Below are 13,553 nucleotides of genomic sequence, written 5' to 3'. Positions count from 1 at the left end.
CTACATCGTTCTTCTTCAACAGCGCTTTACTTATCCATGTCCTCTTTCCTTCCCATATAAAGTTAATGATTAGTTTTTCCATCTCATTAAAGAATGCTGTTGGTATTTGGATCAGGATTGCATTTTGTTTGTAGATTGCTTTGGGTAGAATTAACATTTTCACAATGTTGACTCTACCTTTCCATGAGCGTGGTTTATTTTTCTATTTATGTAGGTCTCTTTTGGTTTCTTGCAGTAGTGTTTTGTAGGTTTCTTTGTATAGGCCTTTTACATCCCTGGTTAGATGTATTCCTAAGTATTTTATTTTTTTAGGGGCTATTATAATTTTTTTTTAATGGTATTGCTTTCCCGGTTTCCTTTTCATGGTTCTCTTTATTGGTATAGGAATCCAACTGATTTTTGTGTGTTTATCTTGTATCTTGCTACTCTGCTAAATCTTTCTGTTAATTCCAGTAGTTTTCTTGTGCAGGCTTTTGGGTTCTCTACATATAGTGTCATATCGTGTGCAAATAGGAACAGTTTTAATTCTTCTGTACCAATTTGAATGCCCTTTATTTCTTTTTCTTGCCTTATTACTCAAACTAGAACTTCCATTATAATGTTAAACAGGAGTGGTGATAAAGGGAATCCTTGTCTTGTTCCTGTTTTCAGGGGGAATGCTTTCAGTCTCTACATTGAGTATGATGTTGGCTGTTTGTTTTGTATAAATACTTTGTATACCCATTTTATTGAGAGTTTTTATCAGGAATGGGTGTTAGACCTTATCAAATGCCTTTTCTTTGTGGATTGATATGATCACCTGATTTTTTGTTTTATTTATGTGGTGAATGATGTTGATTGATTTTCTAATGCTCAGCCATCCTAGCATATCTGGTATAAACTCCACTTTGTTTTGGTGTATTTTTTTTTTGTATGATGCTGAATTCTATTGGCTAGAATTCTGTGGAAAATTTTTACATCTATATTCATGAGAGATATTGGTCTGTAATTTTCTTCTTCTTTTTCCTTTTTTTGCGGTGTCTTTGCCTTGTTTTGGTATCAGTGTTATGCTGGTTTCATAGAATGAATTTGAAAGTATTCCTTCCTTTTCTATGTTGTGAAATAGTTTGAGTAGTAATGGTGTAAACTCTTCTCTGAATGTTTGGTAGAATTCTTCAGTGAAGCCATCTGGGCTGGGGCTTTTATTTGTTGGGAACTTATTATTATTATTATTACATTTTCAATCTCTTATTTTGTTATGGGTCTGTTCAGATTTTTTATCTCAGTTTGTGTTAGTTTAGGTAGGTAGCATGTTTCTAGAAATTTGTCCATCTCCTCTAGGTTTTCAATTTTGTTGGAGCATAGTTTTTCATCATACTCTGTTATGATTTTTTTTTCAGTTGGATTTGTTGTAATGTGCCCCATTTCATTTCTTATTTGGGTTACTTTTCTTCCTCTCTTTTTCTTTTATCAGTTTTGATACTGGTTTGTTGATTTTGTTGGTCCTTTCAAAGAACCAACTTTGGGTTTTTTTTTTCCTTTCTAATTTTTTTTCAATTCTCTATTTCATTTTTTTCTGCTCTTTATCATTTCCTTTCTTGTCATGGCTGTGGACTTCTTTCACTGTTCTCTATTTGTTTGAGGACTAAAGTTTTGATTTTGGATCTTTTTTTCTTTTTTGATGTGTTTGCATACTGCTATAAATTGACCTCTGAGCTCTACCTTAGCTATGTTCCAAAGGTTTTGGTGTGATGTGTTTTCATTCTCATTTGAATCTAGGAGTTTTTTTACTCCATCTTTTATGTCTTCTACTACCCGGTGGTTTTTAAGGGAAGTGTAATTCATTTTCTATGTATTCTATTTTCTTCATTCTCTTCCTGTTATTAATTTCTACTTTTACAGCATTGTGATCAGAGAAGATTCTTTGTATTATCCCAATGTTTTGAATTTTGTTGAGGGTTGCTTTGCAACCTAAGATGTGATCTACTCTAGAGAATGTTCCATGTGCATTGGAAAAGAAGGTGTAATTTGCTGTCGTTAGGCAGAGTGTTCCGTACATGTCTATGAGGTCAAGTTGGTGGAGCATGGCCTTTAGGTCTTCTGTATCTTTGTTGACTTTCTAAATTTTCTGTCCTTTACCGACAATGGTGTGTTGAAGTCTCCTACTATTATTGTGGAACTGTCACTTTCTCTTTTCAGTGCTGTTAGAGTTTGTTTTATGTATTTTGGATCCCTGCCACTGGGTGCATAAATACTTATTACGGTTATATCCTCATAATGTATTTTCCCTTTATCATTATATAATGTCCTTCCTTGGCTTTTATGGTGGATTTTGGTTTAAAGTCTATTTTATGTGAGGTTAGTGTTGCCACTCCTGCTCTCTTTTGATTGCAGTTCGTTTGACATATTTTTTCCTTCCTTTGGTTTTTATTATATTTATGTTTTTAAACACTTTAGCAAGTATTCCTAAGGTATGTAGCTTGTAGACAGTGTATTGATGGGCCTTGTTGTTGTTTTTAATCCATTCTATCACTCTCGGTCTCTTTATGGATGCTTAAAAATTTAAGCCTTTACATTCAGTGTGGTTATTGATAGGTTTGAGTTTATTGCTGTCATTTTGTAGTACTGACATTTTCTTTATTCCTCTTACTCTTCTGTTCTGAATACCTTTTTTTGGTGGACTTTTTTAAAAAAATTAGTTCCTTTTTGTATATTTTCTGTCTAAGGAGACTTTATGTTTTTCTTCATTTTGATGAGTAGGTTTGTTAACTTTCTTTGTGGTAACCTTCAAATTGACCCCTATCTTCCTAAGTTTAAACCAGTGTTTTATTACTTGATATTGCCTTGACTTCCTGTCTATTTGATAGTTCTATATCTACACTGTTTATACTCCTTTTTATTGTTCTGACATTGTTGTCATTTACAGACTGACCTCTCTGGTTCCCTGTTTAAGTCTTTTAGTTTTATTTTCTCATTGAGAGTTCATTACCTAAGTTAGTGTCTGGCTGATGTGGTCTTATATCCTAGATTCAGGTTGTTGTCTGATGTGTGTTATCTAACTGAAGGAATACCTTTAATAATTCTTGTAAATTTGATTTGGTTTTTGCATATTTATTTTCTGCTTATCTGGAAATGTCCTAATTTCACCATCATATATGAATGAGAGTTTTACAGGATATATTATTCTTTGTTGAGAATTTTTTTTTCTTTCAAGGTATTGTATATGTCATCCCACTGCCTTCTTGCCTGCATGGTTTCTGCCGAGTAATCAGAGCTTAGTCTTATTTTTTGTCCTCTGTATGTGGCTTTTCATTTTTCTCAATCTGCTGTCAGGATTCTTTCTTTGTCTTTGGTTTTAGCAAGTGTGATTATTATATTTCTTGGTGATTTTCTTTTGGGGTCTATCCTATATGGGGTTTGTTGAGCTTCTTGGATGGTCAGTTTTTCATCTTTCATGATATTAGGGAAGTTTTCTGTCAGCAAATCTTCAATGATCCTCTCTGTGTTTTCTGTTTTCTCCCCCTGTTCTGGAACTCTGATCACACACAAATTTTTCCTTTTGATTGCTTCACACGTAATTCTCAGGATTTCTTCATTTTTCTTCATTCTTTTATCTGATTTTTTCTCAAGCAAAGTGGTCTCCAAGTATTTGTCTTCAATTTTGCTGCTTCTGGCTTCCATAGTTTTAAATTTGCTCCTAAACTTTCTATTGCACTGTCCATTTCTGAAATCTTGTTATTCATCTTTTGATTTCTCATTTTTGCTTTTGTATGATTTCTAGTTATTTATTTTGACATTTTGTCTCTGTATTATTTTCCTGAATTCTTCCAATGCTTTGTGTTTCCCGTTTTTTGTTTGTATTTTCCATGATTTTGTCTATTTTTTCCTTATTTTTGTCTGTGTTTTCCTCCATCTCTTTCCTAATTTCTTGGAAAGCTCTGAATATTAGGCTTTTGGATTCCCTATCAGGTAGTTTCCAGCCCTGGTGGTGCAGTGGTTAAGCATGTGGCTGCTAACCCAAATGTCAGCAGTTTAAATCCACCAGCTGCTCCTTGGAAGCCCTAAGGGGCAGTTCTACTCTGTCCTGTAGAGTTGCTATGAGTCGGAATCAAATTCAACAGCAATGGGTTTTGGTTTATCAGTTATTTCCAGTGCCTTTTCTTCTACCAGAAGGTCATATGGTGTTTTATTTTGGTCACTTTCTGGGGCCTTCCTGTCCTGTATTTTTATGTGTTTTGATATTGTCTGCTGTCTCTGGGGCATTCATGAATTAATTTCTTCAGTTATTGATAGTAGTTGTTTGTTTCATCCTGTTTTTTTTTGTTTGGTTTGATTATGTCTGGGCAGGCTGGCTGGGTGTGTTTTGTTGCTTGCTAACCTGTGGGCACAATACTTCTCACCACCTTGTCCAGGTTAGCAGGGCTATGCACTCAGCTCTGGTGCAGCAGGGAAGGTCCAGTGGGGCTGGGAGGGGCCACTGGGATGGGTTTTTTTCAGCATGAACTGTGGCTGATGGGGTGGGGCCAGGGAGCACTACAGGGTGGGGTCCAGGGGTTCTGGGGGTCCATGCCATTGCTGCTGGGGGGCTTGGTGCTCTGCTCACTGTGCAGATAGGCAGGAGGGAAGTGAGAGGATGTGATGTGCAGAGTGGATGCTCTGTCTCCTTTTGGGAGCTCCATGAAATTGCCTTCCTGTACTCTGTGTTCCTTGGTGACTGTAGTCCACTATGGTGAATTCATGCTATGTTAACTAGTAGGGGACCTCCATTTCGTAGATCTCCTGTTCTCTATTCTCTGTCAGCTTCTTATTCCATTCGGGTGCTTTTCAAGCTCTTTATACCTTCATTTGACAGTTAGGGTTCCAGGATTAATATTTGTATCTGTTTTACTTAGTTTTTCGGGTCTTTGCTGGAGAGGGACAGCATGGTGCTTCTGTCTACAGCACCACGTTTGCTCTGCCTCTGATCTTCCTGTTTTGATTTCTACTCTTCTGGCACTGTGGTCAGAGAGAATGCTTTGTATTATTTCAATGTTTTGGGTTTTATCAGAGGTTGCTTTGGAGCCCTGGTGGCACAGTGGTTAAGAGTTATGGCTTCTAACCAAAAGGTCAGCAGTTTGAATCCACCAGCCTCTCCTTGGAAACCCTCTGAGGCAGTTCTACCCTGTCCTATAGAGTTGTTCTGTCAGAATCAACTCAACAGCAATGGATTTTGGGATTTTTTGTGGCTTAAAATGTGGTCTATTCTGGAGGATGTTCCATGTGCATTGGAAAACAATGTGTACCTTGCTGCTGTTGGGTGGAGTGTTCCATATATGTCTATGAGGTCAAATTGGTTGATTTTGGCCTTTAAATCTTCTATATCTTTGTTGAGTTTCTTCCTAGTCTGTCCTTCACCAAGAGTGGTATGTTGAAGTCTCCTACTATTATTGCAGGACTGTCTTTTTTTTTTTTTTTTTTTTTTTAGTGCTGTTAGAGTTTGTTTTATATATTTTGAAGCCCTGTCATTGGGTTGGTAGATATTTATTAAGGTTGTGTCTTCTTGGTGGATTGTCCCTATAATGTCCTTCCTTGTCTTTTATGGTGGATTTTTCCTTAAGTCTATTTTATCTGAGATTAGTATTTCCACTCCTGCCCTTTTTGTTACTCTTTGCTTGATGTATTTTTTCCATCTTTTGGTTTTTAATTAATTAATTTATTTTTTTAGGTGTGTCTCTTGTAGACTGCATATTGATGGGTTGTACTTTTTTTATTCATTCTGCCACTCTCTGTCTTTACAGGTGCATTTAAGCCATTTACATTCAGTGTGGTTATCAATGTGTGTGAGTTTATTGCTGTAACATTGGTGTGTTTTTTTGTGGTGCTGACGTTTTCTTTGTTCCTCTTACTTTCCTATGCTGAATTCCTTTTGATTATGGATTTTCTTTTTTTGTTCTTTTTATTTTGTATTTACTGAGACTTTATGTTTTTCTTCTATATTTTATTCTGATGAATAAGTTTGTTAACTTTATTTGTGGTTACCTTGAAATTTACCCTTATCTTCCTAATTTTGAACAAGTTTTTTATTGCTTGGTATCGCCTTGACTTCTTGTCCATTTGAAAGTTTTATACCTCCACTGTTCATTCCCCTTTTTTGTTGTATTGACATTGTCGTCATTTACTAACCAATGTCTCTGTTTTCCTGTTTCCAGTCTTTTAGCTTTGTTTTATTATCGAGAGTTGTTTACCAAGGTTGATATCTGGCTGATGCTGTCCTGTGTCCTAGACTCCAGTAGTTGTCTGATGTTGGTTCTCTAACAAAAGGACTCCCTTTTTTATGAATTCACTTAACTTATATTTATCTGGAAATGCCCTAATGTCATCACCATATTTGAGATAGAGTGTTGCAGGATATATTATTCTTGGTTGACAGTTTCTTTCTTTCAAGGTTTTATATATGCCATCCCATTCCCTTCTTGCCTGCATAGTTTCTTCTGAGTAATTACAATTTAGTCTCATTGTTTCTCCTTTGCAAGTGACTTTTTGTTTTTCTTGAGCTGCTCTCAGGATTGTGTCTTTATCTTTGATTTTGGCAAGTGTGATTATGATGTCTTGATGACTTTCTTTTGGGGACTACCCTATATGGTGTTCACTGAGCTTCTTGGGTGGTCGGTTTTTGTCTTTCATGATATTTGGGAAGTTTTCTGTCTGCAACCCTTCAACAATCTTCTCTGTGTTTTCCATTTTCTTCCCGTGTTCTGGAACTCCAATCATGCACAGATTTTTTTTTCTTTTCACTGTGTCACACATTGTTCTTAGGTTTTCTTCATTTTTCTTCATTCTCTTCTCTGATTTTTCCTCAAACAAAGTGGCATCCATGGATTTGTCTTCAACCTCACTGATTCTGTCTTCCATTGCTTCAAATTTGCTCCTAACTTTCTATTGGGTTGTCCATATCTGAAATTTTTTAGTTTATCCTTCGGATTTCTAGTTGCTGTTTTTGTGTGATTTCTAATTTTTTATTTATTTTGACATTTTGTTCTTGTATTTTTCCTGAATGCTTCTATTACTGTATCTGTGTTTTCCTTGATTTGGTTATGTTTTCATTGGTTTTGTCTGTGCTTTCTGTGATTTTGTTATTTTTCCTTTATTTTGTATTTTTTTTTTTTTTTGCTCTCTTTATTAATCTCTTGGAAAGCCTTAAGCATTAGTCTTTTGAAATAGATATCATGTATTTCTATTTCCTTTTCTTCTACTGGAAGATCATCGGATTATTTTGGTCACTTTCTGGGGCCATCTTGTACTGCTTTTTTATGTGTTTTGATAGACCCTGCTGTCTCCAAGACATTAAGGTATTGTTTTATTTATTGATTGATTTTATATTTATTTGTTTCAACCTGCTTCTTTGTTTTCTTTTGATATTTAGGGTGGGCAAACAAGGCGTGCTTTGCTGCTTACTCGTCTGTGGGTATGATAGCTCTCACCACCTTGTCTGGGTGAGCAGGACAGCAGCAGGCAAGGCGAGTTTGCTTCGCCCTACACTGGTTTGGCAAGGTGGCTAAGAATGGACTGGGAAGGACCTTCCTGACTCCTAATGTTATTCTAGTGGTGTGGGAGTATTCAGTTCCTCTCTCCAGATAGGCACAGGTGTTGGACAAGGAGTAGTATAGGTTTGCTTCCCACTCTTCAGAAACTAGTCGAGCGGCGGGAGGGGAAGGGCTGTGCAGGCCTGGTGCAGTGGCAAGCCTGAGTGCTGGGGACATTCTCACCACAGCAGCGTGATGGGTCCTGGTGGGAAAGGGGGGTCGTATACACGGCTAAGTGTGGGGAGAGAGAGAAAAGAATAGGGAAAGGAAAAAAAGGGTAGCTGACAGGTCATGTCAGGATGGAGCTTGGAGCTGGTGGAAAGGGGGTGAGGTGGCATACAGCACTAGTGAGAGGGAGAAAGAAAAATAAGAAAGGAGGAAAAAAGTGCAGTTTGGCAGAGGCTGGAGAGCGGGGTTTGGTGGGCCTGGGGCTGGTATGGGACAGTGGTGATGAACTGATATAGGAGGAAGGGAGAAAACCAAAAAGAAAATGGTGGTATGGTGGTGGCCATGGGTAGGGGTGGGATGGACCTATGGAAAGAGCTGGCCATAGCCACAGTGGCATGGTGGGGTCCAGCGGGAAGCGGGAGAGATGGGATACAGGGCTAAGTGGGAGGAAGGAAGAAAAAATAGGAAAAATAAAATAAATTTAAAAACTGGCTGTGTGGTGGGAGCCTGTAAGTGGTGGCAGGGCGAGTCTGAGGGCCAGTGGGAAGGCAGGGGAGGTGATGTATGGAGCTAGGTGAGAGGGAGAAAGAAAGAAGAGAAAAAAGGCCAACAATAAAAAATGAGCCAGCAGATGGGGGCAGTGTGGATCCGGGAAAAGGGTGGGCAGTGGCCCACTAGCTAAGGTGGTGTAGAGTGGCCTGGCAGGAAGGGGTAGAGGTAGTGTACAGGACTAGGTGAGAGGGAGAAAGAAAAACAAGAAATGGGAAAAAATGTTGTGGCAGGAGCCATCAGATGGGGGCAAGGTGGACCCAGGGTGGTGGTGGGCCAGCAGTGGACCCAAGGTGGTGTGGTGTGGTCCTGTGGGAAGGGGTGGAGATTGCATATGGAGCAGAAGGGTGAAGGATGGGAAGGTGTTTATCTGGTTACTGGGTGTTTTGTTTCCTGTTGGGAGCTCTGTGAAGTTGTCTTCCTGTACTCCCTGTCTGGGGTTGTTGCTGGCTGTGTTCCAAGATGGTGATGCTGTGCATGTTAGTTGGCAGGGGACCTCCACTCTGTATCTCTCTTCGATCTCTGTTTTCCATTAGTTTCTTCTTCCATTCAGTGTTTTATCTACTTCTTTATCCCTTATTTTTATTTTTAGAGTTCCAGGATTAACGTTTGTATGTGATTTACTTCTTTTATCTGGTCTTTACTGCAGAGGGATGGCATGATGCATATGTTTAGAACCACATGTTGGCTCCACCTCTAGTTTTTCATCAAGTTTTGAAAACCATTTGGAAGTTTCAATTACCATACATCCCAGAAATTACAATCCTAGGTGTCTATCCAAGAGGAATGCAAGCATATATCTTCACAAAGACTTTACTCTGATCTTAATGGCAACTTTATTTGTCGTAGCTAAATCTAGAAATAATCCAAATTTCCAACAAGTAGATAGATGAACAAAAGGGATACTACTTAGCAACAAAAATTAATGAACTGTTGATGTACGCAGTGATATGAAGTACTGTCATAGAATGTTGAGTAAAAGTAACCAGACACAAAAGACTACATGCAGTATGGTTCTACTTATAAGAAATTCTAGATAAAGAAGTTTAATCAATGCTGACAGAAAACTAGTCATTGGTTGCTTAGAGCCAGTAACAAGTGGGAAATTGGGTACAAAGTTATGTAAGGAAAGTTTTGGAGTTGATGAAAACTTTCTATATCTTGACTGTGGTAGTTATTACATGGTAGTATATCCTCTTCAGAAAACAACAAACTGCACGTAAAATGAGATCAGTTACTGGATCTAAATTATACCTCTATAAAGGTGATTTAAAAAATGTTTCTTCTTTTTCTATTACATTATATTAACTTGCATGGTAGAATTTTGCAACACCAATGTTTTATCACCAAGAATACATTTTATTTTTCCAACAACATGATCAATGACTATGCACATCAACCTCACCAGGTGGATTACACAAGGATCACATCAATTACATCTGTGGAAAGAGACAATGGATAAGCTCAATATCACCAGTCAAGACAAAGCCAGGGGTTAACTGAGGAACAGACCATCAAATGCTCATGTGCAAATTTAAGTTCAAGCTGAAGAAAATCAAAGCAAATCCATAGAACCACAGTATGACTTTGAGTATATTCTGCCTGAATTTAGAGAACATCTCAAGAGTAGATTTGACTCACTGAACCCTAATGACTAAAGATCAAAAGTGTTGTGGAAAGACATCAAGGACATTATGCATGCAAGACAAAGTGAAAAGTCATGAAATAAATAATAACAGAAAAAGACAAAAAAAGATGTCTGAAGAAATTCTGAAACTTGCTCTTAACCACAGAGTAGCTAAAGCAAATGGAAGAAATGATAAGTAAAGAGCTGAACAGAAGATTTTACAGGGCAGCTTGAGAAGACAAGGTATAGTATTATAAAATGTGAAGAGATCAAGAGTTAGACATCCAAAGGGGAAGAACATGATCAGCTTTTCTCAAGCTGAAAGATCTAAAGAGAAAATTCAGGCCTTGAGTTGCATTACTGAAGGATTCTATGGGCAAAAAATTGAATGAAGTATCAGAAGATGGAAAGAATAAACAGAGTCACTTTATCAAAAATGATTTGTTAATGTTCAACCATTCCAGGAGTAGCATATAATCAAGAGCCATTGGTACTGAAGGAAAAAGTTTAAGCTGCACTTTTGGTTAAAAAAAAAAAAAAAGGTTCCGGGGATTAACAAAATACCAAAGGGATACAATGGTGGAAACGCATGTTTATGTCAAGAAATAAGGAAGAGAGTTACCTGGCCAACCAACTAAAGAGATCCATATTCTTTTCCTTTTTTTTTTTTTTTTTTTTTTGGTGCTTTAAGTGACAGTTTAAAAATCAAGTCAGTCTCTCATACAAAAACTTATATACACCTTGCTATATATCCTAGTTGCGTTCCTTCTAATGAGACAATATGCTCCTTCCCTCTGCTCTATTTTCGTGTCCATTTGGCCAGCTTCTGACCCCCTCTGCCTTCTCATCTTCCTTCTGGACAGGAGATGCCCACATAGCCTCATCTGTCTACTTGAGCCAAGAAGCTCACTCCTCACCAGTATCATTTTCTATCTTATCGTCTAGTCCAATCCCTACCTAAGGAGTCGGCTTTGGGAATGGTTCCAGTCTTGGGCTAACAGAAGGTCTGGGGACCATGACCTCCAGTGTCCTTCTAGTCAGTCAGACCACTAAGTCTGGACTTTTTACTAGAAATTGAGGTCTGCATCCCACTGCTCTCCTACTTCCTCAGGGGTTCTCTGTTAGGTACCCTGTCAAGGCAGTCATTGGTTGTAGCCAGGCACCATCTAGTTCTTCTGGTCTCAGGCTGATGTAATCTCTGGTTTAGGTGGCCCTTTCTATCTCTTGGGCTCATAATTACCTTGTGCCTTTGGTGTTCTTCATTCTCCTTTGCTCCAGGTGGGTTGAGACCAATTGAAGCATCTTAGATGGCCAATTGCTAGCATGACCCCAGATGCCACTCTCCAGAGTGGGGTCCAGAATATTTTCTTAATAGATTTTATTATGCCAATTAACTTAGATGTCCCCTGAATCCATGGTCCTCAAACCCCCACCCCTGCTAGTCTGGCCTTCAAAGCATTTGGTTTATTCAGAAAACTTCTTTGATTTTGGTTTAGTCTAGTTGTGCTGGCCTCTCCTGTATTGTGTGTAGTCTTTCCCTTCACATAAAAGTGTGCTTGAAACTATCTAATTAGTTAATACTCCTTTCCCTTCCTCTATCCCTCCCCACCCTCGCAACCATCAAAGAAGATTTTCTTCTCTGTTTAAACTATTTCTTGAGTTCTTATAATAGTTGTATCATACAATATGTGTCCTTTTGCAACTGACTAATTTCACTCAGCATAATGCCTTTCAGGTTCCTCCATGTTATGAAATGTTTCACGGATGCATCATGGCTCTTTATCAATGAGTAGTATTCCACTGTGTGAATATACCATAATTTATTTATCCATTCCACTGTTGATGGGCACCTTAGTTGCTTCCATCTTTTTGCTACTGTAAACAGTGCTGCAGTGAACATGGGTGTGCATATATCTGTTCCTGTGAAGGCTCTTATTTCTCTAGGATATACTCCAAGGAGTGGGATTGCTGGATCATGTGATAGTTCTATTTCTAGCTTTTTAAGGTAGCACCAAATTGATTTCCAAAGTGGTTGTGCCATTTTACATTCTCACCAGCAGTGTATAAGTGTTCCAGTCTCTCCACAACCTCTCTAACATTTATTATTTTATGTTTTTAGGATTAATGCCAGCCTTGTTGGAGTGAGAAGGAGTCTCATTATAGTTTTGATTTGTGTTTCTCTAACGGCTAGTGATCTTGAGCATTTCCTCACGTGTCCGTTATCTACCTGAAGGTTATCTTTAATGAAGTGCTTGTTCATACCCTTTGCCCACTTTTTAACTGGGTTATTTGTCTTTTTGTTGTTGAGTTTTTGCAGGATCATGTAGATTTTAGAGATCAGATGTTGAGCAGAAATGTCATAGCTAAAAACTTTTTTCCAGTCTGTAGCTAATCTTTTTACTATTTTGGTGAAGTCTTTAGATGACCATAGGTGTTTGATTTTTAGGAACTGCCAGTTATCTAGTTTCTCTTCTGGTGTTTATGCAGTTAGTAATGTTTTGTATGCTGTTTATGCCATAATATAGGGCTCCTAGCATTGTCCCTGTTTTTTCTTCCATGATCTTTGTCGTTTTAGATTTTATATTTAGGTCTTTGATCCATTTTGAGTTAGTTTTTGTGCATGGTGTGAGGTATGGGTCTTGTTTCATTTTTTTGCAGATGGATATTCAGTTACGCCAGCACCATTTGTTAAAGAGAGACTGTCGTTTCCCCATTTAATGGACTTTGGGCTTTTGTCAAATATCAGCTGCTCATATGTGGATGGATTTATAACCGAATTCTCAATTCTGTTCCATTGGTCTATGTATCTGTTGTACCAGTACCAGGCTGTTTTGACTACTATGGCAGTTTACCCATAAACCAAACCCATTGCCTTCTAGTAGATTCCGACTCATAGTGATCCTATAGGACAGAGTAGAACTGCTCCATAGAGTTTCCAAGGAGCACCTGGTGGATTTGAACCACAGACCTTTTGGTGTGCAGCCATAGCACTGAACCACTACACCACCAGGGTATCCGTGGCAGTATAATATGTCCTAAAAGCAGGTAGTACAAGGCCTCCCACTTTGTTCTTGTTTTTTAGCAATGCTTTACTTATCCGGGGCCTCTTTCCCTTCAGTATGAAGTTGGTGATTTGTTTCTCCATCTCATTAAAAAATGTCATTGGAATTTGGATTGGAGTTGCATTTTATCTATAGATCGCTTTGGGTAAAGTAGACATTTTTACAATGTTGAGTCTTCCTTCCCATGAGAAAGGTATGTTTTTACAGTTATGTAGTAGTTCTCTTTTGGTTTCTTGCAGTTGTGTCTTGTAGTTTTCTTTGTATAGGTCGGTCTTTTACGTCTCTGGTTAGATTTATTTCTAAGTATTTTATGATATTGGGGGCTACAGTAAGTGGTATGATTTGGTGATTTCCTCTTCGACATTCTCTTTGTTGGTGTACAGGAATCCAACTGATTTTTGTATGTTTATCTTGCATCCTGATGCTCTGCTGAACTCATTTTTTAGTTTCAGTAGTTGTCTTGTGGATTCTTTAGGGTTTTAGAATATGCTACCTCTTTTGTTTTTCTTTTGTCATTTTGGCCAGTGGTTATTCAATTTTGTTCATTTTTTTCAAAGAACCAGCTTTTGGTCTTGTTAACTCTTTTGTTTTTCTATTCTCTATTTC

Source organism: Elephas maximus, chromosome X (genome assembly GCF_024166365.1).
Source record: "Elephas maximus indicus isolate mEleMax1 chromosome X, mEleMax1 primary haplotype, whole genome shotgun sequence".
NCBI classification, from domain to species: domain Eukaryota; kingdom Metazoa; phylum Chordata; class Mammalia; order Proboscidea; family Elephantidae; genus Elephas; species Elephas maximus.
The sequence above is the reverse complement of the archived record's forward strand: the minus strand, read 5'-3'. Positions refer to the sequence as shown.